This window comes from Artibeus jamaicensis, unplaced genomic scaffold, assembly GCF_021234435.1.
Source record: "Artibeus jamaicensis isolate MK-2021 breed Jamaican fruit bat unplaced genomic scaffold, CSHL_Jam_final scaffold_286, whole genome shotgun sequence".
Lineage (NCBI taxonomy): Eukaryota > Metazoa > Chordata > Mammalia > Chiroptera > Phyllostomidae > Artibeus > Artibeus jamaicensis.
This window is the reverse complement of record NW_026522034.1, coordinates 7,966,432-7,988,337: the sequence shown is the minus strand read 5'-3', so window position 1 is coordinate 7,988,337 and position 21,906 is coordinate 7,966,432. Positions and strand designations below refer to the sequence as shown.

The following is a 21,906-nucleotide window of genomic DNA, read 5'->3' as shown; positions in this document are numbered from 1 at the left end:
TCTTGGTTGTAGGCCTTTGGATTTCATGGCTTGGAATACCTCTTTCCAGCCCCTTCTTGCCTGTAAGTTCTCTTTTGAGAAATCAGCTGACAGTCTGATGGGAACTCCTTTGTAGGTGACTGTCCCCTTATCTCTTGCTGCTTCTAGGATTCTCTCTTTCATTTTAATAGTGGCTCATGTAATTATGATGTGCCTTGGTGTTTATTCTTAGATCCATCTTCTTTGGGACTCTCTGAGCTTCCTGGATTTCCTGGAAGTCTATTTCCTTTGCCAGATTGGGGAAGTTCTCCTTTATTATTTGTTCAAATAAGTTTTCCACTTGTTGCTCTTCCTCTTTCCCTTCTGGTACCCTTATAATTCGGATGTTGGAGCGTTTAAAGATGTCCTGAAGGTTCCTAAGTCTCTCCTCATTTTTTTGAATTCTTGCTTCTTGACTCTTTTCTGTTTGGCCATTATTTGCTTTCTTCTGGTCCACTCCATTGATTTGAGTCCCAGTTTCCTTTTCATTGCTATTGGTGTCCTGTGCAATTCCATTCATTTCAATTAGTTTCGCCTTCATATGTTTCTCTAATTTGTGACTAAAATCAACCAGTTCTGTGAGGATCCTGATCACCTGTGTTTTATACTGTGCATCTGAGAGTTTTGCTATTTCTTCATTGCTTAGATTTATAGGCTCTGGGGCTTTGAGATCTTCTTGAGCCATATTTGGTCTATTTGCGCCCGTTAAGTATGAGGAGCGGAGCCTTGGACTCCCAGGTCGCTGGGTTGTGATGCTGTATGTGGGGGTGTGGTCAGAGCGAGGAAATGGCAGTGCCCTGCGCTGCCGCTCACCGCTGGGGCTGCTGGCTCTCGTCCAATCGCCCACTCCCTCGCTTGTCTATCCACACACGAATGTGCAACCACAGTCAACCTGCAGCCCTGCTCCCTCGCTATTTCCCCACGGTCGCTTGCTGAGTTGCCCACCAGGTCCAGCCCTGTGCCTGGATTCCGCGCACCTGAGTCTGTCTGATCGAGTTTTCCTGTGCAACCCTGCTCCGCCAGCTGCTGGTTTCGCCCCTCTTACCAGTGAGACTGAAGAATTTGTTGTTATCAGACTTCCGAAAAGTTCAATTTTCTGTTTTCTGGCTGTGTTTTGGGTTGCTAATATTTAGTTGTCTCTAAACTTGGTTGTGTGAGGAAGCATGGCATCTCCACCTATGCCTCCATCTTGGCAGAAACCCTTCTATTTTATTATTGATAATAACATTAACTGTTTGCTGAACTATGTGCAGGAAAGTTTCATTGATAAGATTCCTCACAAAGAACCATCCATGAAATATTGGGTTGGCCAAAAATTCTCCTTATTTTTTTTCTGTAAAATAAAGGACATCTTTTTCTTTCTTTCAAAAAACTATATGTTGACTTTTTTTTTGAGGGAGAAGAAAGGAGAAAAAGAGAGAGAAGTATTGATTTGTTGACCACTTTTTTATGCATTAATTGGTTGTTTCTTGTATGTGCCCTGGCTGGGGATCAAACCCACAGCCCTGGTACATCAGGACAGTGCTCTAGGCAGCTGAGCTACCCAACCAGGGCAAAGATACATTTTTCATTTTTACCAATAATTTTATTGATTTGTATATTTTGAGAATGTCATCTGTCTCCCATGTGGTATAACGTTGATTGTTCTCACTTAGTGTCTGGATTTGATCACTCTCAACTTCAACTGGTCTACCCAACTGTGAAGCAACAACCAAGGAGAAATCTGCAGCACGAAACTTCACAAACCACTTTTGACACATTCAATCAGTCACAGCACCTTCTCTACTGCACAAATATTTTTTGATGTTTCAGTTGTGTTTTTACCTTTTTTGAAATAATAAAGCATAGTATATCCAAAATGTTGCTTATTTTCTTCCATATTTGATATTTAAATGGCTACACAAAAATTTATCAATTTTGATAATTTTTTTAAAATGCTCACTGATATGACAGCTGTCACAATACAGTCTAACAAAATTGTTTTGAATAAAGTTAAAGGCAACTGAGCACTATTAGAGCCATCTTGTGGAAAAAAACCAAATGAACTTTTTGGCCAACCCAATAAAACAGCCATTTAGGGTGGGGTGAGCATGTAGAAAAGCAGAGAAACTTGAGGCCTAGTAGGGGCGAAGGGGTTGGGCTGGCACTCCCCCCGAGTTCTTTATTTATCACAACTGCTCCACACGACGCGCATTACCCCATTTTGCCTTTGAGAAGTAAGGTGACTTGGGTAAGGTTGCTGAGCTGCTGTGTCCTTCAGTCAGTAGGAAAACTGAACCCATTCTGGGTATTCCCACACAGAGAATGTATATTCAAGGAATTAGAGACCGAGTCAGATGTACAGCGTGGGTGGTATGAAGGTCAGGAAGCCATTGCTGAAGGTCAGCCTGCAGCTTCCGCAGCGATGGTTCTCCAGAGCTCATCGGGAAGCTGTGTGCCACCTCCAGGAATCTCAGGCCCACAGCCTGCAGCTGTGAGCAGGTGAAGCAGGTGCTGGCCTGCACTGCCGCAAACCCTGCATCTGCCTGTGGGTCTGCCTCCAACCATCTCTGGAGAAGAATGGCCTTTCCTTTCCTTTGCCTTTCGAATTGCAATGGAATGTCTCATTGGCAGAATCTAGGCTGGGACCCTGTGCAGAAGGGAAACCTGGGAACCCCAATTCTCAGATTTGACCATGGAAGAGGGTGGCAAGGATTCAGAGTTGACAACAGACAGCCCAGCACAGCTGCTGCCAGGCAAAGCTAGGGACAGAACTCAGGTCTGCGAGCCTGTCACCCTTTGCTACCTTTCCCAAACCATGCTGACCCCTGTCAAACTTACTTATAAGGAACTCTTGTCTTCCCTCCTCCCGCTGCTCTCTAGAATGGTCTGAAATCTTCTCAGCCATCAAGTGGGCATGGAAGGTGTGAGCTGAACCATCATGCACATTCCTTCTTCTGAAATAGCTCTTCTTGCTTTAGAATCAAACCCAAACACTCAAGGAATCAGTTTCCAGTCTGTGGTTCTGAAGTTCTTTTAGAAGCAGAATCCTTCATTGAGATGGCATGCAGAACTCCACTCTCCACAGTGGACACTGTGGGACTGCTGGGTGCCATACTGACCATCTCCTTTGACTTTCCCTGGAGCAGAACTGGTAACAACTAGGTTCTGGAGAACATCAACCAGAAGGAGGCCAAGGAGCTTCCTCTTAGCCCAGAAAATCTTGGCCAGTGGTAGAGGATTCTGGGAGTGGAGTGCTAACATAAAGACCTTTATCTCTTCCCTCCCACTCTTGCAGGGGGCTTTTATAGGTCGACAACCAGACTTCTTTGGAAAGGAATGGGGCCTCAAGGTTTAATATCTAGGAACAGAGCAATAGAGAAAGTTGTGTCCCTTCAACTACAGTTTTCCATGGGCTTTACTGTCTTTTCCTGGAATAGCTTTGGTCGGGAGGACTAGGGACTTCTTATTAACAAGCAGAGTTCTGGTCTGGGTGGGGCATTCTTTAAGGATCCTTAGAGTCCTTAGTTTGGCTCTGTCTTTCTTTCCGAGTTCCCGTGGACTCCCAGCCAGCATGTGCATCTGTGTGTATGTTCCTTTAAGTGAGAGAGACACTGGATCCTAAATTCTTCTTGGTAAATTGCAAATATTATGAAATGTATCAACACGCTGGGCCAAGACAAATATAATTTTGGATTATTAGGTCCACATGACAAGAGTACTTATTAATTTTTATTTATCTTGAGTGAATTAACAGGAACTAGCAGTGGGAAAAAATAATTGTCTTTCTTCTCTTTTGTAAGAAACAGATGATTTGGAGAAAACCCTAAGAAACAGTAGCATAAAATCACAGAATGTTGGTTCCCTAGCTTGTGTGGCTTAGTTGTTTGGGTGTTGTCCCACAGACTGAAAAGTCACCAGTTCGATTCTTGGTCAGGGCATGTGCCTTGGGTTGTGGGTTTGGTCCCCCGTTGGGGAGTATGGAGGCAACCAATCAATATTTCTCTCTCACACTGATATTTCTCTCTCTCCCCTTCTCCTTTCTTTTCCTTCTCTCTAGAACTAATAAAGAAAACAAATGAAAAAATCATAGAATGTTGGAACTGAGAGAAACCTTTATTTGTTCTAATTCAACAAACATGTATGGGGTATCTTCTAGGTCCCAGGGATTCAAAAGCAGACAAGAAATGGTTCCAGTTCTCAAGGAGCTCGGAGTCTAGTAGGGGAGATATCTAGTGAGGAAATGACAACAATAGAAATATAGTCGACGAATAAGGGTTGCATGAAGTTAGGGTGGGCTCTCACTAACTCTTTGGTGGGGTAAAAGAGAGTCAGCGAAGGCCTCCTTGAGGAAGTTATATCTGAGTTGGGTTTTGTTGTATGAATAGGAGTTCAGCACAAAAAAAGTTGGGGAAAGACATTCTTGTCAGAAAGAATTAGAACAAGGGCTTATTAAACCATAAGCTGAGTTCAGAAATCCATCAGCCTGAAGACATAAAGTGGAGGGAGATGAGGAGAGAGACATGGAAGAGCCCGACCCTGAGAGCTGAGCTGAGGGCTGGTCTGGACTTTCCTCAGTGCTGAGGGGTAGGGACTGTCTGAGGGCACACAGCAGGGGAAAGGGGAAGAGCACTGTGGTGGTGCTACAGAGGCTGCACAGCTGGAAGCAGGAGGTACCCCTGAGGAGATGGCCGTGATGGGAGACGGAGGCCAGGTTGGGCGATGCGAATGGAGAAAAGTAATTGGACTGTGTTAGTTTCCATTTGCCAAATGGAATGGGTTAACAGAATGCAACTTAATTTAGTGGGTTAACAGAATGCAACTTAAGTTCCTTACAAATTTAGTGGGTTAACAGAATGCAACTTAAGTTCCTTACAGTTCTGGAGATGAGGAGTCCAAAATCAGCATCACTGGGCTAAAGTCAAGGTTGGCTCTTCCTGGAGATTCCAGGGGAAATCAATTCCCAGGTTGCCATTTCCAGCATCTAGACTCTGCCTGCACTCCTTGGCTCATGGTCCTTCCCTTCATCTTAAATACATACTGCTTCAGTCTCTGCTTCCAACATCACATCACCTTTGTCTGACTGAGTCTCTTGCAACCCTCAGCCATGAATATCCAGGGCCCACCTGGGTGACCCAGGATAACCTCCCCATCTCAAGGTCCTTAACCTAATCACACTTGCAAATTCCCCATTATATTAACATGCACAGGTTCCAGGGAAGGCTATTACTATTCAGCCTACCACCTGGATGCACGGGACTTAGGGAGATGTAGGCAGTACAATTCAGTTATGGATTAGGGGGGCAGTGGAGGTGAGAAAGGGGTGTCTGAAATATCTTCTCTGGTCACTGGGTTGGGCCATAAGGGGATGGCGGGGCCACCAACTGAGGTAGAGAAAGAGATCTGAGCAGATTTGGGGAGTAGTTTTGGGGGAAGATAGAGAAAAATGAGCTCTATTTATCAAATTTCAGATGTCCAGTGAACCATCGGATCTATAGAATTGAAGGGAGAAGTCTGGGTGAGAAAAAAAATCTGAGGTCACTAACATGTAGTGTGTAGTTGAAATAGGGGGTGTGGATAAGGATACTCAGGGAGATACACAGGAAAATTCTTAAATGTTATGGTACAACAAGATCACCTTGGGATTAGGTTGGCAGATTTAGCGAATGAAAACATAGGATGTGCAGTTAAATTTCAGTTTCGTAAAATCAAGTAACTTTTTACTGTAAGTACATTGCAAATATAGCCTGCACCTCTGGGTATCCTGAATTTTATCTGGCAGTCCTCCTTAGGGAGCTTGTTGAAAATGCACATTTGTGGGCTCCCTTTCCAGAGATGTCAACTCAGTAGGTCTGCAGAGCAAGGCCTGGATACCTGCATTCCCACCTGTTCCCCAGGAGGGTCTCATGCAGTTAGACCTGTGGTACACACTGAAGGGGAATGATGTCAGGAGAGGCCTCAGGAGTGGCCCTGGGGACCTCAGCACTTAGGGGAGAGAAGAAAGAAGCCAGTACATGAGCCCAGGGAAGAGCAGCTGGAGCGGAGGATGAGGACTGGCCTGGGTGCCATCCCTGGGTACCGGTCACGGGCAGTGAGCAAGCAGCTGCAGTGCAGTGAGAAGCTGTAAGGGGTGCACTGAGAGGAGGCCACTGACTGCCAGCATGGGGTCAGTGATGAGTGCAGCAAGTTTATGGACTCCCTACAGCATCCCTCCTGGGTTCACCGGAGCTGTCCCACAGCCATGACTGTTCCTGGAACACAGTGATAGTACCTGCATGTCTCAGCTCCTCTGTCCAGGGCTTTCCCTGTGCAGCTTGGTGGCAGGCAGGTACCACTCAGACAACCCTCACCAGCTGGGAATGCTGGCTGGGGGGTCAGTAACCTAGCTTCCCAGCCTCTGGGAGCTCAGTCCTCTCCATTCCTCAGAGGGGCCCAGAGGGATGGATCTCCATTGCCCACAGCGGTGACCTGCTTATTAATTGTACTTGGTCAGCTTTTCTCCCTTCCCTATCTTACTCCGTACTCCCACCCACTTACGCTATATGTACCAATGTCTTTCTTCAAGTCTGCCCCTGGAAGGGCCCAAACCAAGACCTTGGAGATGGCTGTTTCCATGGAGTCATGGGGAGCAGCTGAAGGCAATGAGGGGAGGCTTGTCTTCAGTAAACTCCAGAGGACCCCTGGTGCGCCCCCTCCTCATTTTCAGCATCCAGCCCTCAGTACTTACATCATGACCCCGAGCTCCCCGCATCCCTCTGCAGAACACCCTTCTGGGGCCCTCGAATCCTGGGGGGCCATTTTGCTGAGCTAATGAGGCTCATGCCTACCCTCTTCCCTGCTCCCACAGGTAATGCTCTTACATTTCCAAGAGACCTCCAATGTCTTAGAGAAGGAAGGAACATCGGCTTTACTGTTACATGTTCAGCTCTGCTGTCTTATTTCATTTTCACAACAACTCCATTATTCCCATCTTTCAAATGAGAAGACTGAGGCTGAGGATAATTAGATAACCCAAGGTCCTCCACTCAGCAAGTGGTGGAGCTGGCAGGGGGGACGTGGGTCTGTTGCCTCTCTAGACTGACTCAGACACGTGGCAGGCATTTGGAGACGAAGCCCACACTCAACCATGCCTCTGGTTTCCCTGCTTAGGCCTGAAATGGAATTTTCTTCAGACAGTTCTGCAAGGGGCAGAGCTCTCTGATCTCTCACCTCTTGGGTGACAATCTTACCTGCACTCCCAGTGAAATGTGACACCCAGGGCTTGTACCTTTCGAAACTAAGTCTGAGCCCTGTGCCCTTACCCCGGTTGGCCTGAACTTGACATCTCTGTCTCTGGGCACAGGATCACATTTGCTTTGGAAGCAGCCCCAGCTCTATGTGGGCTCACATGAAGCTTTGGGGCCACCTAAGTCCCTGGGTCTTTTGCATGGACTGTTGCCAAGTCCGGGAGCTCCTGGGGCAGTTCATCATTTCAAACCCAGATGCAGGCCTTGGTGTTTGTGTTAAGATTGCGGTTTTCATGTCACCAACCAAATGAAATGCAATAGGTGTTGATATTGCTTCAGGGGTAAGCAAAAGTAGGCTTACAGTCTACTTTTGATTATTCAAATGTCGTAATAGAAATGAATATTACAATAATTAATACATAATAATGCAAGAATAAACTCTGTATCGTGTACTCACAACTGTAAATCTGCTTCTGTCCAGCCCAGTATATGGCCATTTGTTAGCAATAAATAGATGCACATTTTGCGTTTCTCATATTCCCAAGTAGACTGAGAGTTTTCTGAAAGCAGGGGACATGCTTTCATGCCCACAGGTCGTGGCACAAAGATATGCAAAGAGCGGGTGCTCCACACGCGTTCCTCTGGCCTGGCCGAGGGTCAGAGACTTCCCTCTCAGGCCCCACTCCTGCTCCTCCCAGCGCGGCCCCTCCCGGAGCGCTGGCCGCCGACTCTGGCACCTTGTGAACCGCGCCTGCAGACTGGCTTCTGAGTAGCACTGCAGGCAGTAGGGTGGATGAAAGAAAGTCCCGGCCGAACCAAGAGATCTGTGTCTGAATCCAGCCCCAGAGCTTGATCAGGTGCTATTCCCTCACCTGTAAATGGGACAATAAAAATAGGTAGTATGTACTAAACCAGCACTGAAACCATGATCAGTGCTTTATGTGCATCAGAGATCATTAATATCACCATTTTTAGTTGGAAACATTTGAGATTTAGAGTAGCTAAGTAATTTGCTTGGGATAATAAAGGTGGAGAGTGGCAGAACTGGCATTAGAACACATACAGCCTGCTCCTGCTTTAGCCTTGACCATAATAAATCTATTACCTCATAGAATATTGTAAGAGTAAATAAAAACACATAGTGCCTCTTACCATGCCTGGCACATAGTAAGTGCTCAATAAATGCTGATTCTCTACCTGGGTTGCCTCTCACTCTTCTGGCAGAGCCAGGACCAATGAATGAAAGTAGCAGGAGATTTACTTTCAACCTAGTGAAAGGAGAAATTTCTGACAATTGAGTCCTCTGGGCAGAGATAGTTGATCTTGCAAGAGGAAGACAAAACCTGAATGCGTGGTTGTTGGGGGTTGAACTCTTGTTTCTGTTTGGGGAGGTAGGATGGGAGGGTTGGCTGGGAACCTTGGGACCCTTGAGCAAAGAATTCACTCATTCAGGGGGTCATTCAGGGGGTCTCTCTCTCTTATGCCCCTACCCCACCACTCAATGTATCACCAAATTGTTTTGACTCCACTTCCAAATACCTGAGCATCCATCTGCTTCTCTCTACCCTCATTGCCACCACCTGCTCCTGCCCCTTCCCCATGGACCTTGGCATTGACCATCTGTGAGTGTGACAGCTCTTGACCCTCTTGTGCACCCATGAAGCACCCCACAGGGTCTTTCTACAACATAGTATGATCATACCTTATCTCCACTGAGGACCCCCAGGGCCTTTCCGTCTGTGTAGGGGAAGGCTCATAACCTCTCAGAGGCTATCAAAGCCTCCTCTGGGCCTTTGCACATGCTTCTCTGCCTGCCTGGGACCTCTTCCCATCATGTCTCTTGGCTAATGCTTGTCCTCCTTCCTCTCCCACCTGTCCACAACACCTTCTTTCCTCCATCCTCCCCCAGTTGATGAGGTGAGTCCACTTGTCTTATGTTGTCAGAGTCTCAGCTTAGGGCCTAGCCCTGAGTCATGCACCACAAGCCTTTCTTCAGTCCTCCAAGTGCCAAGTCCTTGGCCAGACCCCAAAGACCCAGAGAAAAATGCACCATGTTCCTGGTCTGGAGGAACTCACAATGAGAGTGGGAGGTCCAGGCCAGGCGGGACGATGATGTGTTGGCCAAGTTAGCCTCAGGTACTCTGGGAAGGAGCACAGGGAAAGCGCCCCCTGAGAGAATGAGGGAGGGATTTCTGGAGGAAGAAGTGCTTAACTGGAGTTTTAAGGCCTTGGTAAAATAAATGAGATTAACAAGGTCAGGAGGACTAGAGTCCAGAGTGAGCAAGGTGAGCAGGGAACTGTAAGAGGCTTAGTGAAGGCTGGTGAGCAGGAAGGGGATCTGTGGAGAACTCCCAGAATCGGAGTTCTACTGGGAGGGTCCTACTGGGATGGAAGGACCTTCACAGAAATGCACAGAAGGACCAGGTTTGGGGGGGACAGTGGGGAGTAAAGTTGGTGAAGACACTGTTTGATTGGGGTCCTTGTGGGACCCCTGAGTGGAAATTGCTTGTGGGAAGGAACCTGGAGGTGGAGAGAACAGCACAGAGTAAGGCCAAGCAACCAGAGTGGATGGGGCTTGGGTAGGTGGAACTGCAAGGACACCTGGACAGGGGAGGGGGCCTGGGGAGAGAGCAGGGAAGAACTGGATGAAGCCACAAGGTCAGCCACAGGAGGCTCTTGAAGTCACCATACTGATATGTCAGTCATGAGCCAGATCCTGTGCTAAAGTGCCTTTTGAACACGACTTTGTATTCCAACAATCTTGCACCAGTTTGCTTTGTAGGAGAGAACATGGAGGATCTGTGGGGATAGAGGACTTGTTCACAATTACAAAGTACTGGCCAGAGCCTGGTGCACAGTAGGTGACCAGTATATCTGTGGGAAAAAGGATGACTGAGGGACCACATGAATGAATGGATGGATGGATGAATAGATAGATGAATTGATAAATGATAGCATTCAAGCCAAAGCATGTTGGCTCTCAGCGCAAGCTCTGGCTAGTCCTGGACCATGTGGCCAGACTTCCCTCCACCTCAGTAAAAATAATGATGACCCTAATGGTGGAGGAGGATGAATAACACTGATCCCCCTGCTCCTGATGTGCTGGGGGATTGGAGAAAAGCTCCCATGTCCCTCAGCCCATCCCTCCAAGCCAGAAGCTCAGAGGCCACTGGCTTCCCTCTCCCTTTCCAGGATCTTTCTAACTGCTCAAGGGACAGCTCCATGCTGTCTCCACGGCTGCCCTTCTGGAAATGCTGTTTGCTTTTCCTGCTTCAAGTTTTATCATTTTCTTCAGGAAAATATTTGTCTTCCCATTACTTTAATCATGCCTCTCGGGCCCTGGTGGGGAGGCCTTGGAGGGGAATTAGTTCTGGGTTTTGTTTGCTGTGCCAGGAGAACAAACAGGCTTGTTTGACTTACCTGTGTTTTCCCAGTAGGTGGACCCCTTGGAGCAAACACTGAGCAGACCTGCCTTCTGCCCCTTGGACCTTCAGAGTATTTAATCCGAGAGGGCTTCCCTTCAGCACTGCCGGGATGGGCCAGGTTGTTCTCTCTGGTTTACCACAAAGCACGTGCTCCCTTTGTAAGAGGAGGTACCTGCACTGGCCCCAAGGGTCTCCAGAGTCCAGGAAACATTCAGCCTTCCTCAAATAGCAGCCTGGCCCTGTAATAGTCTAATGCACCAATTTTCAACCTTTATCATCTCATAGCATACAGGAACTATTTCATCTCTGCGGCACACCAAAAATACATTATATTTTTGCCAATCTGACAAAATAGGTATAATTTTGATTAATTAATAAAAAATAATGATAGCAATTACCTACCCATTTTGCCCCAAAGTGACTTTTAGAAAAAATCAGGTGCCTATACTTGTATGTAAGGGTTTCTGGTACCAAGAATGAACCAATTAGATGCAACCTTCTTAGGTGATGTGACCAATAAGATGCAACTTTATTAGATGACCTATATATTTATGGCTCAAGACAGGGCATCACACTAGATAGCTATCGTTGTGTTGGCCATTGTCATTTTTTCTTTATTGACAATCTAAGGGAAAAGAGGTCAGTGCCTTGACTAAATAGTCAGGTATTCCGTATTTTAAAATTCTTGCAGTGCTCTGGTCAAAAATTGCTGCTTTAATAAATTCATCTAAGAGGGAGACTTCGAAATGAAAGGGTTCTAGAGCTGATGGGTGGGATTGGGTGAGGGGCTGTGACTGGGAAGAAACCTGAATTTGTTTGTAGGAAAAGGGACCTGCTTCTTTGGAGCCAGACAGATCTGGTTGACCTTCAGTTACTGGTAAGCTGCCTGCTATGTGAGTGTGGCTAAGCGTTCACCCGGAATTCCAGTCACTCTACAAATGTTCGGTGAGCAGTGCCCAGGTGCCAGCACTGTTTCAGGGGTTGGGATGGGTCAGTGGACAGCACAGAGAATGACCTCTGTCCTTTGGAACCACATTCCAGTAGAAGAAGACAGACAAACATAATACATAAGAAAACCATGTAGCATGGTAGAAAGAGAATGTAAAGAATAGGGCAGGATAAGGGTGATAGGGAAGGTCTTATGGGGGGATTCAGTATATATGAGGTGGTCAGGGTGGGCCTCATGAAGAAGATGCTACTTGAGTAAAGACTCAAAGAAGGAGCCACAGAATTACAGGCACATCTGATTCTAAAGCTCAGACCCATAAGCCTGTGCTCCCTTTCTTCCAGATCAATGAGACAAGAAAGCTGGACACAAACTAGTGTCTGTAAGGGTTCAGTTCCTTCCCATTCCTCTCCCTTTTAGATATTCTAAGGCAGGGGTGTCAAACTCATTTTTACCAGGGGCCACATCAGTCTCTCAGTTACCTTCAAAGGGCTGAATGTCATGTTAGGACAGTATGAATGTAGCTACTCTTTAACTGTTCATTGAGAGCTTGGCGCTGCCACTGGGTAGAAACAAGGTGCCAGGTGGGATAAAACAAGGTGGAGGGCCTTGTGTTTGCCACCTGTGCTTTAATGCATTCACCCACCCGGGGGATGGACAGGAGGACAGTACTGGCAAAGCACAGTGTGGGCATAAAGTGGCAAGTGGAGGCAGCCATCGAAATGACCAAGATTGATCTTCAAGTTAAAGTTAGCTCTGGCTGGGGGTAGGGTTAGACCGGCGAGACAGCTAGCAAAACTAAGGCTCATTCAGTGATGTCCATTGCATTCCCTAAATTGGCCATAGAGACTAATAAATTAAAACATATATTCAGGGCCCTACCAGCAGCCAGGTTTTTCAAGGTGCTCCCAGGTATTTTCCCACCATGTCATTCTCACAATAGTCCTTTGAGGCAGGGAATATTATCTCATCTCCGAGGACATCTTTTAGCTGAGGACACCAAGGCTCAAAGGTTGAACAACTTATGTGTTGCTGACTGGCTGGAATATAGATACGGATCATCTGATTCCACAGATCTGTCAATTTTTACATCACCATCATTATCAACTTGTTCATCTGAACAACCATGGATATCTGTCACCATCACCACCGCCATTGACATTACCAATAGTGTCAACGTCAACATCGACGCTGACATCACTGTCAACGTCAGAGTCACCATCAGTCTCATCGGCAATGGTCCCCTGATCACCACAGCATGGTAAGAGTCTAACAGGTAACTAGGTAACAGGCAACCTTAGGATTTGGGTAAGTCCGACTATGTCTTTCAGTTTCAGCTTCCTTATCTACAAAATGAGGATAAACATATTTAACTCCGAAGATTGGTGACATGCTGAAGTCAGTCTACTGTTTCCTTCACCCCACCGAAACGGCTCTTATCAAGATAATCTATGACCTCCCTATATGTCGTCACGAAGCTTGCTCCCTCAGGAGTATTTGAGGTGTCTGACCACTTCCTCCTTCTTGGCTCCTCCTGGGTTTTGTGATGCTCACATTCTGGCTTTTCTTCTAACTCACTGGTCCCTCCTCCGTTGCAGGCTTGGTCTTTTCTACTGGACCCCTAAACAGTTGAATGTTCTGGAGCTTGGATTCAGTCCCCTCTAGTCTTCATTTAAGCTCTTTAACTTCTTCCCTAGTCCACGCAACCATCCGTCTACCCACCCCTGAACTCTACAATAACTCTCACGTCACAGAGGATGGTCAGGGATGTAGACCTTAGAGTGGGCTCAGGGGACCCCATAAGGAAGGACAGCCACTAAAAACAATCTTTTGAGGAGAAGGTGTAGGGCCATCTGGAGCAGAAGTTCTGCCAGGTAATTTGAGGAATCTCTGTCTAGAATCTGCATCCCTTTAGCCTTTCACTGTGTCATCATTGTCTCAAGTGATCAGAGCCCTTGGCCTCCTTCCACCTAAACAAGTCCATACTGAAATGTCAGTGACAGAGAACCTCTTGGAGGGTGGCCCCCACAACCTGGGGGGTTTCTATTTAGCAAAGAACTAAGCAGAGGGATCTCCAGTTAGTGGCTGGGATAGTCACGGGGTGCTTTCCTGGAAACTCTGAAATAGCTCTCCGGGGGCTACTGTTTTTGTCTCCACCCTGGGCCTACCCTGAGACAGATGGTCCGCCATTGGACTGTTCTCAGGCACTTGAGCAGAGGTATTCTTTTAGGTCTTCTTGGCCTTGGGAGCATTTTGAATCAGATGCCAGGAAGAACAGATGGCTTACTCTTATTCTGGGGGCTGTGGGTGGACGGCTTTGGGAGGCAATCTCTTCTAAGACTGTACTTTCTCTTACAGCCTCAGGATGTGACACACTTCACTCTCCACTCTTTTGAGCTTGGTTTAAACTGTGAGATTGCTTTGGGGGTGACACCTGGACCACCTCTGCGCCTACTGCTAGGAGAACAGGGGGTGGGTGAGCCACTTTGGGGATCATCCTTTGTGCCCTTTCTGGGTTATCCCATTAGTCACACTACAGTTTGCTCCCCACTGCTAGATTAATATTTCTAAAGTAGTGCAGTTATATAGCAATTAATATTTCTAAAATTGGGCCATTGTTTCCCTGCTCAAGAACGATCGAAATCTCCTGCTTTTCCTGGAATACAGTCCTAGGCTTCAGTATCATCTTCAAGGTCGCTACGATATTTATTGGCTTTTCCAACTCTGACCCCCATCCCTTCTCTTATGAGCTCTTTTTTTCTAGCATGACTGCCTCCAGACCAGTCTCTTGGTTAAAATGACCTCTTCCACCCCCTTTTTGCCTATATAAACTTCTTGTTCTCCTAGAAGGGCTTGAGTCCAACCCCTTTGCAGAGGCCTGCCTCTTCCCTCGGTGGTCTGTCTGGGTCCCTGTGTTCATTTACCCCCTCCCCCAACCCCACAGGACCACTCATCTGGTCATTTTCCCATGAACGACCACCTATGGCTCCCCCTTTTAAGGAAGGTTCATTTACAAATGATCATTTACTACGGTGTTGTCCGGGAGTGGGGGAATCACAAGGGTTAATACAGTCGCTTGGGCCAGTCATACGAGTGCTATTACCACCTCCGGGCTTGGACTAACAAGGGGAAGAAACCTGGTGGGAGAGAGTCCTGCAGAGGGGACTCATCTCCGAACCTGCCTTACTGTGTGGTTTCAACGTAAGTGTGAGTCCCACAGTTCATTAGCAGATTGGGTCTTTGCAATAGGCTACCTAATAAACTACGTAATAGGAATGGGAATGTAAGTCTTACTGGCCATGGTGGCATGCCTGGTAACTGGTGAGATACCCTAACAGGGGCCAATTTATAAAGGGTGGTGGGCCCTCCTCCAGGAAAGGGATTCAAACAAAAGTGAGAGGCCACTAGCACACATTCTGCCCCATCGTAAGTGAACTGGAGTCAGGAACACAGCAGTAATGTTTTCTCAAGCCTGTTCCTCACCTGGAGCCCTGGACACGTATTTGAATCTCACGAAGAGCAGTATACGTGTGTGTGTGTGTGTGTGTGTGTGTGTGTGTGTGTGTGCTGTGTATTTCTTTTGGGGTCACTCTGTAGTGGCATCTGAAAGAGCTTTTTACTGAACCCTGAAACACATCAGATGCCAGGCAGCACTCCTGCGGGACCCCTAGTAATAGACCATCGCACACAAAACAGAGAGAACTGCCCCTCACCCTCACTGACCTCACTGTTTATGCTCTCACTCAGTTCCCTCTGCTCTTTTTTAAACAATTAAGGCAATTGTATAGAGTTCTACAATTTTAAGGCATTCATATTTCTTACTCTTTATGTCTCACATTGAGCCTGTGATGGAGCCATGGTAGGGACTACTGTACCCAATTGTCTGATGAGGGAGTGAATTCAGGGAGGTAAAAAAAAGTGGGTCCAGTTCCCACAGGTGGAAGGCGATGAAACCAAACAGTGAGCTTGACTCTGAAGAGCAGGCCTTTCTGATTGGATCCTGTTTGGTCCCCTCCCCCACCGAACTTCCCCTATTCTCTGACTCTTCCCCTATCCTTTGTCTCTCTTTTTCCTTCAGCTTGTCCTTTTCCTCATTTCCATCTTCCATATTTTCTCTGCTCTGTCTCTCCCTCTCTCCTTTTCCCCCTCCCCTCTTTTTTCCTGAAAAGCCAAAGATGCTCTCATCTGATACCCCCAAAGCACAGTTTCGGGAACTCGCTTGCTGGCTTCTTCATATCCACGGCGGCCGCACACAGATGCATCTGTTGGGAGAGGCTCCACCTCCACGGGGAGAGACGCTGACTGGGGGACTTTCTGATTCTTGTGTGAACCCAAGTGTTGTTTGCAGACAGGACATTAAAATCACAAGCACCATAAGTCATTGGGCAATCTTTCCTTGAACCAGTTAGGTTCTGACATCTGCTTACTGTTTATCTTCTGACTGAGGAAATGGAAAAGTTGACAAATAGTTTAACCGAACAAGAGTCAGGTTCTTTATTTTCCCCCCCTTTGTGAGCATGTTTATAGAACACCAGTCTGCCAACACCTCCTAGTCTCTCTGGGGTACTGGCAAAAAAATATAGACAAATATTTATATTCCATGAACTCAAGATGGTTTTCATGTTTAACTGATTTCAAATGAATGACAGTGGCCCTTAATGTGGTTACAAGAATTTGCCATTAATTTTCACTTAAAATTGGATCCAGCCTGTGTGTATGCCTACACTGTATTCTAGTTCTTAATGATTTGCCTTCTAAAAACATGCGCTGCTTCCCACTGGTTGACTGGCACAGCAGCTTTGTGGGGGCATCAGTCTCCTATTACATGTGAACAAAAATTAAGTTCAGAAAATCACTCCTCCTTTGGGGCTCTTTGCATATGGCATTCAAGGCAGGCATCTGGGGTGAAGCCCAGAGGAGGGGGCTGGCTCCGCACGACATCCTCTCTTGGTGGCCGAGATGCTGGCTCCAGCTCTAGCAGGCGACAGGGGTGGGTGGCCCGGGCACACAGGAGTGTGGTTTAAGGTCTCGGAATATTTACAAAACCTTCTGGTGTCTGTGCATGGTGCCTTTGGAGTGCATTGGGGTAATGTCCTAAGTTCTCTGTGAAGTTTCAAGTCTTCCATCCCTTGGTCTAAAACGTTGATGTGGATGGTGGAACACAGAGGGACTGTGACACAAAAAAAAGCAGAGTGAGCCAGAGGAACAGGATTCTCCACTTTGGGGACAGTCACTCTTGATATCAAGAAGCATTTAACCTTAGTTTCTGTTTAGTTAATGTAACCATATAATTTATTGAATACTTTTGTAGGGGATAAATGTGAAATTGGATGGAGAGTTGGGAAAACAGGCTTAAAATGGAGATAAGGCCCAGCTATGAATAAAGCCTGCCAGGGGCAGAAAGGTTTCATCCCCCATATGAACCTCACAAGAAAGACTGTGTTCCTGGAGGGCATTGTGAAGGATGCAGCTGCTTCCGAGCTCCCTGAAGAAGAATCTCCTGATCGATTAGCAATGTCTGCCCTGGTCACTGGGAAGAGAATGGTGTGCTGATGTCATGTATTCACTGCTCTTGTACTGGATGATCTTCCAAGGTCTTTTTGTTTCTATTTTTGTGATAAGAAATAATTGAGAAGTGAATCATGAAGGAGGTTGAAACCTAGACAGCCGGACCTGGAGGCCTATGGCAGTGCACCTCAAACTTGAATGTGCACACTTGAATCTTGTTAAAAATGCAGATTCTGAATCAGTGGGTCTGGGATACAGCTCAATATTCTGCATTTCTAACAACCTCCCAGGGGATGCCAGCATTGCTGGTCTATGGGCCACACTTTGAAGAACAAGGATCAAAGGCAGCACTCTGAACCTGGGGCAGCGCCCCTTCCCTTCAGGTTTTATATTAATAGCTTTTCCATACAACTGACATTTGCTAAGCACCTTGTGTGTATGCTCCTTTCCAGGGAGTTTTCACAGATCATTTAATTTATTCCCCTAGACAGCCTTTTGATGTTGAATAGATTATTTCCCACCCCTGCCACCCATTGAAACCATTAAAAAAAAAACCTTGATGCAGGTGCAGTAGGTTTTAGTGCCATGGCCAAAGTCTATATGTGGCAGAACTGGGATTAATACCCTAGTCTTTCCCCTGCTCTGGGCTGGCCCTGTTGCAAGTGCTCTCAACTCCAACGGGGCAGCTCTTGGAGCTGCGCCAAGGTATTGGATGGATGCCAAATGTGCCCTCGGATCATATCAGAAGGCCAAGTTCTGCCTGGGTGACCCCAGGCCCCACCATTTGAGAGGGTCATTAGGCAGGGAGAAAACATCCCGTGATCCTGGGTTCATGGGAAAGAGCCCTCTCCAACTGCATGAGGGTTTTGGAGCCAGACAGAGCCAGGTTGACATCTAGCCACATTATTATACCTTGAGCAAGTCACTTAACTTCCCAGAGTGGAGGTCCTTTCACTTGTAGAAAGAAGATGATAAACATTCTTGCTTTTCAGAGTTGTTGGAAGATGAGAATTCATAATGTAGTAGAATGCATGGTACGCTGCATAGCACAGAGGGATCACTCGGTTTCCCCCTTTTGCCCTTCTGAAGAGCTGTGATGGCTTAGTGTTTGCTATTCACTGTGAGAATATTACCATTTTAGATTCTCCTTCAGTGCAGTGGCATAAACGTAAAAACTGGTTCAAAGTTTAACATGGCCCCTCCTCTCTGTGCAATAAAAATAAGGAACTATTAATTACTAAATATTGTCAACCTTAAAAATGAAACAGCTGGTTACTTTTACCAGCAAAACTAGGTTTATTTGGGAATGGCAGAAAATTGCAATTGAAGATTGGCAAGCTGTAGCAAAAACTATAGGCAAATCCAGCAAACAAGGGGAGGAGTGTCACTTTATAGAATAAAAGGGGGAAGTGGGAGGAGGAGCTTTAAATGAAGGTCCATCAGAGGAAAAGGAAAGCAGAGTGGTGACGACTGCTCACTGGCTGACTTGCAAAGGTTCCCATTGGTTGGGCTTGGTGTCGGGCAGGGAGAAAATCATCCCTCCTCTTCCTCGGGTAGTAAGGTAGACGCTGGTTGTGGGAAATGCAAGGTACTCTGTATCTGTAGAGGCCTGTGTTTCCTTTATTCATTTTCACACTATCATTCTTTCCTGATATTACAAAAAAATAAAAATAACCAAGCAAACTTACAAACCTGAGCTGTAAAGTAAAACATGTCAGCACCAAGAGATACTCGGTCCACACGGACACATTCGAAAACTAGAGGCAAACTTCAGCAAACCTCAATGCCCGTGTTGTTAGTTGGCATTGGCAAAATTAACTCATCGGTAAGTGTTGCAACTTCTGTTGCCTTGTTTCAGCGATGAATGGTGTTAATGTTGCTAAATGTTGTTGTCACAGAGTGTTCCTTAAATAGTTTTTAATTGGTTTGAATTAGAATAAAGAATGTTCTGCTTAAGATACAGAGGCAGGAATTGTCAAAAAGAAAATGAACATACGGCATTCTACTGATAAACACGGAGGTGTGCTGCGTCATTCTATCTTCCCTTGGCAAATTTACAGACACTTTAAGTTTTGTCAGTTTTGCTCGTTGATGAGTTCCATAAGGCAGTAGTTTTAATGGGCAATGCTCCTATTGGGCTACTGGGACATTTCTGTTTCATCTGCTGTGTGTTCTTCACTGAGGACTTTTCATCTGCATGAATTATCTAAGATGGTGAGAAAAAAATGCAAACAAGTTAGCAATGGCACATAACCCTACATTTTTAGGTCTATTCAGGTAATCGATATGATCGATTACCTGTGGAAAAGAATAAGCAATATAAATTTTTTTCTTTAAAAAATACTGTTGAAGATCAAATTACTGTCATCCTGGCACTTGGCAAATTAAAAAAAAAAACTTTTTGTTACCATGGTATCTTGGCAAAATTCTAGCCAAAGCAATCTTTCCTTCTTCCTTCTTTTCCTCCTTCTTTTCTTCCTTTCTCCTCCCTTCCTTCCTTCCTTCCTTCCTTCCTTCCTTCCTTCCTTCCTTCCTTCCTTCCTTCCTTCCTTCCTTTCGTCCTTCCTTCTTTTCTTTTCTTCTTTTTTAAAAGCTGTATAATATAGCCAGAACTTTCTCACCTGTCCTTTAAGGCATCACATAGTTCTGTGTGTATGCATGTGGGGTTTCATTAAAGAATTTCTGTGCCTTCAGCAAGGGAGCAGCAGTTGCTCTGACAGCTTTGCCTGCAAATAGCAGCCAAGGCCCCACAATCTCGTGGCTCTAAAGACAGAAGTGGTCTATATATTATACAGCATTTAGGCATATCCTACTCTGTTCAAGTGGCATCTGGAATAAAATAGGTATTAGATACACCACCTGCCCCCCACCCACCGACTAAAGCAGATTTGAATCACCAGAGGAAACTGACAAGTACAGTGATTACTATGATATATGTACACTTCTGTACTGTGTAATGTGACCTTGGATTTGTTTAGCCAATAAGATACCATAAGGAAGGATTTGAGTGTTTGTGTCTAACAAACAGAAGTATGTATTTATGACTCCATGAGTCATTGGACATAGGTTACATAAACTTGAAAACGAATGGAAATTCACTCACTTGATCGTCAGGGAAGCCAGTGCAGCTTTCACCAGTGGCCACCTGGCTAGCTCACGAGACTCTTAAAAGCCAATTGCCTATGTGGTAGCCGTAGCTGGTGCCATAGGAACTTTTGATGCATGAGGGCCCCTGCCACCTTGCATCATCCTAGCGTGACACGGACCCTTAGTTGCCTACTCTCACAGCCCCAACTCCTGGTGGTGAAGGCCTCCAAAACCTGGCCCCAGCTTCAGGTCCAGCTCCCCTCCCCAGAGGGCCCTCTCCAGCCTGCAGGCCTCACCCTCCTGAGCAGGACCCTGGCTCTTCTGCTTGTCCTCTTCTGCTCTGTGTTCTTCTGCTTTGCTGAGTTTTTCATCTTCTCTGTCTGCCTCATTTCTACTCATGTTTTGAGACCCAGCAAAGACTCTGTATTAGTCAAGGTCCTGGCAAAAAAAAGATGATAATGCATCAAAAAGAGTGATTGAATAGTGAGTGTTAAGGAAGAGACTGCTTGAGGGAGTGGCGTGGGCACAGGGAAGCGACAAGAGATGTCGCAGCCTACATCTCTGTCCCTGCCACTGTCCCTGCCTGGAGGAGCGAGAGAACCATGCCTACAAGTGGGGATGGCCTGGTATGGTAGGAGCTGTGGCCTTCACTAGAAGAGCCGGTCACTGCCGACCCTCTGCCTGGTAGAGAGGGATCCAGAGGAGCATGGGATCCAGCTCTTTCCTTCCACCATCACCCCCCCACCCCACACTTGGAGGACAGGATATTGCTCATGCAGGTGGAAGAGGCTGAAGCCTGCATAGGGGGCAGCCCTCCTGCTGCTCCTGGGAGCTCCCTGGGGAATCCAGCAGTGGGAGGCCTGCCTCTTCTCTGAGCCCCGGGAGCACGTTTGGCCTCAGGGAGCTGTAACCCTTCTCCGTGTTGTGCCTGCTGCGAGGGTGTCATTCCCCCTCCTGTCTCTTCAGCGTATGGTCTCCCCACTTACTAAGTGCTCAGAAGCAGAAATGTAAACTTATTTTCTTTGTGTTTCTCATATGGAAACAACTAAATATCCTAGGATTTCTTGGTTGGGTCAGTTTTGAATGTTCTGTTCCCCAGAGCATCTGGATCTGGGGCGTTGGTAGATTCTGGGGTGGTGGATGTAAAATAAGGGTGAAGATTCTGAGGGTCCTGGGCCTGGTTTGGAGCATTTTTGCCAGATGCAATAGGACACGAGAGCACTGGAGTTAGCAGAGGAAAGCTGAAGGCCACAGCTGGAGAAGGAGGGGGGTGAGGGGGACAGAAATTGTCACCAACACTAAGGGGCCAGAGACAGGGACTGATAGGGGATGTGAGTTGGGAGTGCAGGGCCCAGAGGCCTGAGCAAGTGAGTCACCATCAGGGAGACATTGGAACAGGTGGGGGGTGTCTAGGGTGCAAGGTAAAATAGGGTGACAGAGCTATAGTCTAGACCTTTGTCATCTGATATGGCAGCCGCAGGCCGTGTGTGCCTATTTAAATTTCAATGAACTAAAAGAAATACAAAATTCAGTCCCTTGGCCACACTAGCTACGGTCCAAGTGACATGCTGTCGTGCGCTGGCCGGCACAAATGAGAACACTTCCACATGCACGAGGTGTTCTGTTGTACAGCCGGTCCAGGACATCCTAGAGATTTTTAGGGTCCCGACAATGCTTAAAAAATATTTGTTTGATTTGATCTGCACCTATCTGCCCT

General features: G+C 46.6%; 1 pseudogene; it reads left to right on the top strand.

Annotated features, from left to right (window-relative positions):
* The first annotated feature begins 6,043 nt into the window (after positions 1-6,043).
* The window catches only part of LOC119043325 (6-phosphogluconate dehydrogenase, decarboxylating-like), a 33,519-nt pseudogene continuing 17,656 nt past the window's right edge, over positions 6,044-21,906 (top strand).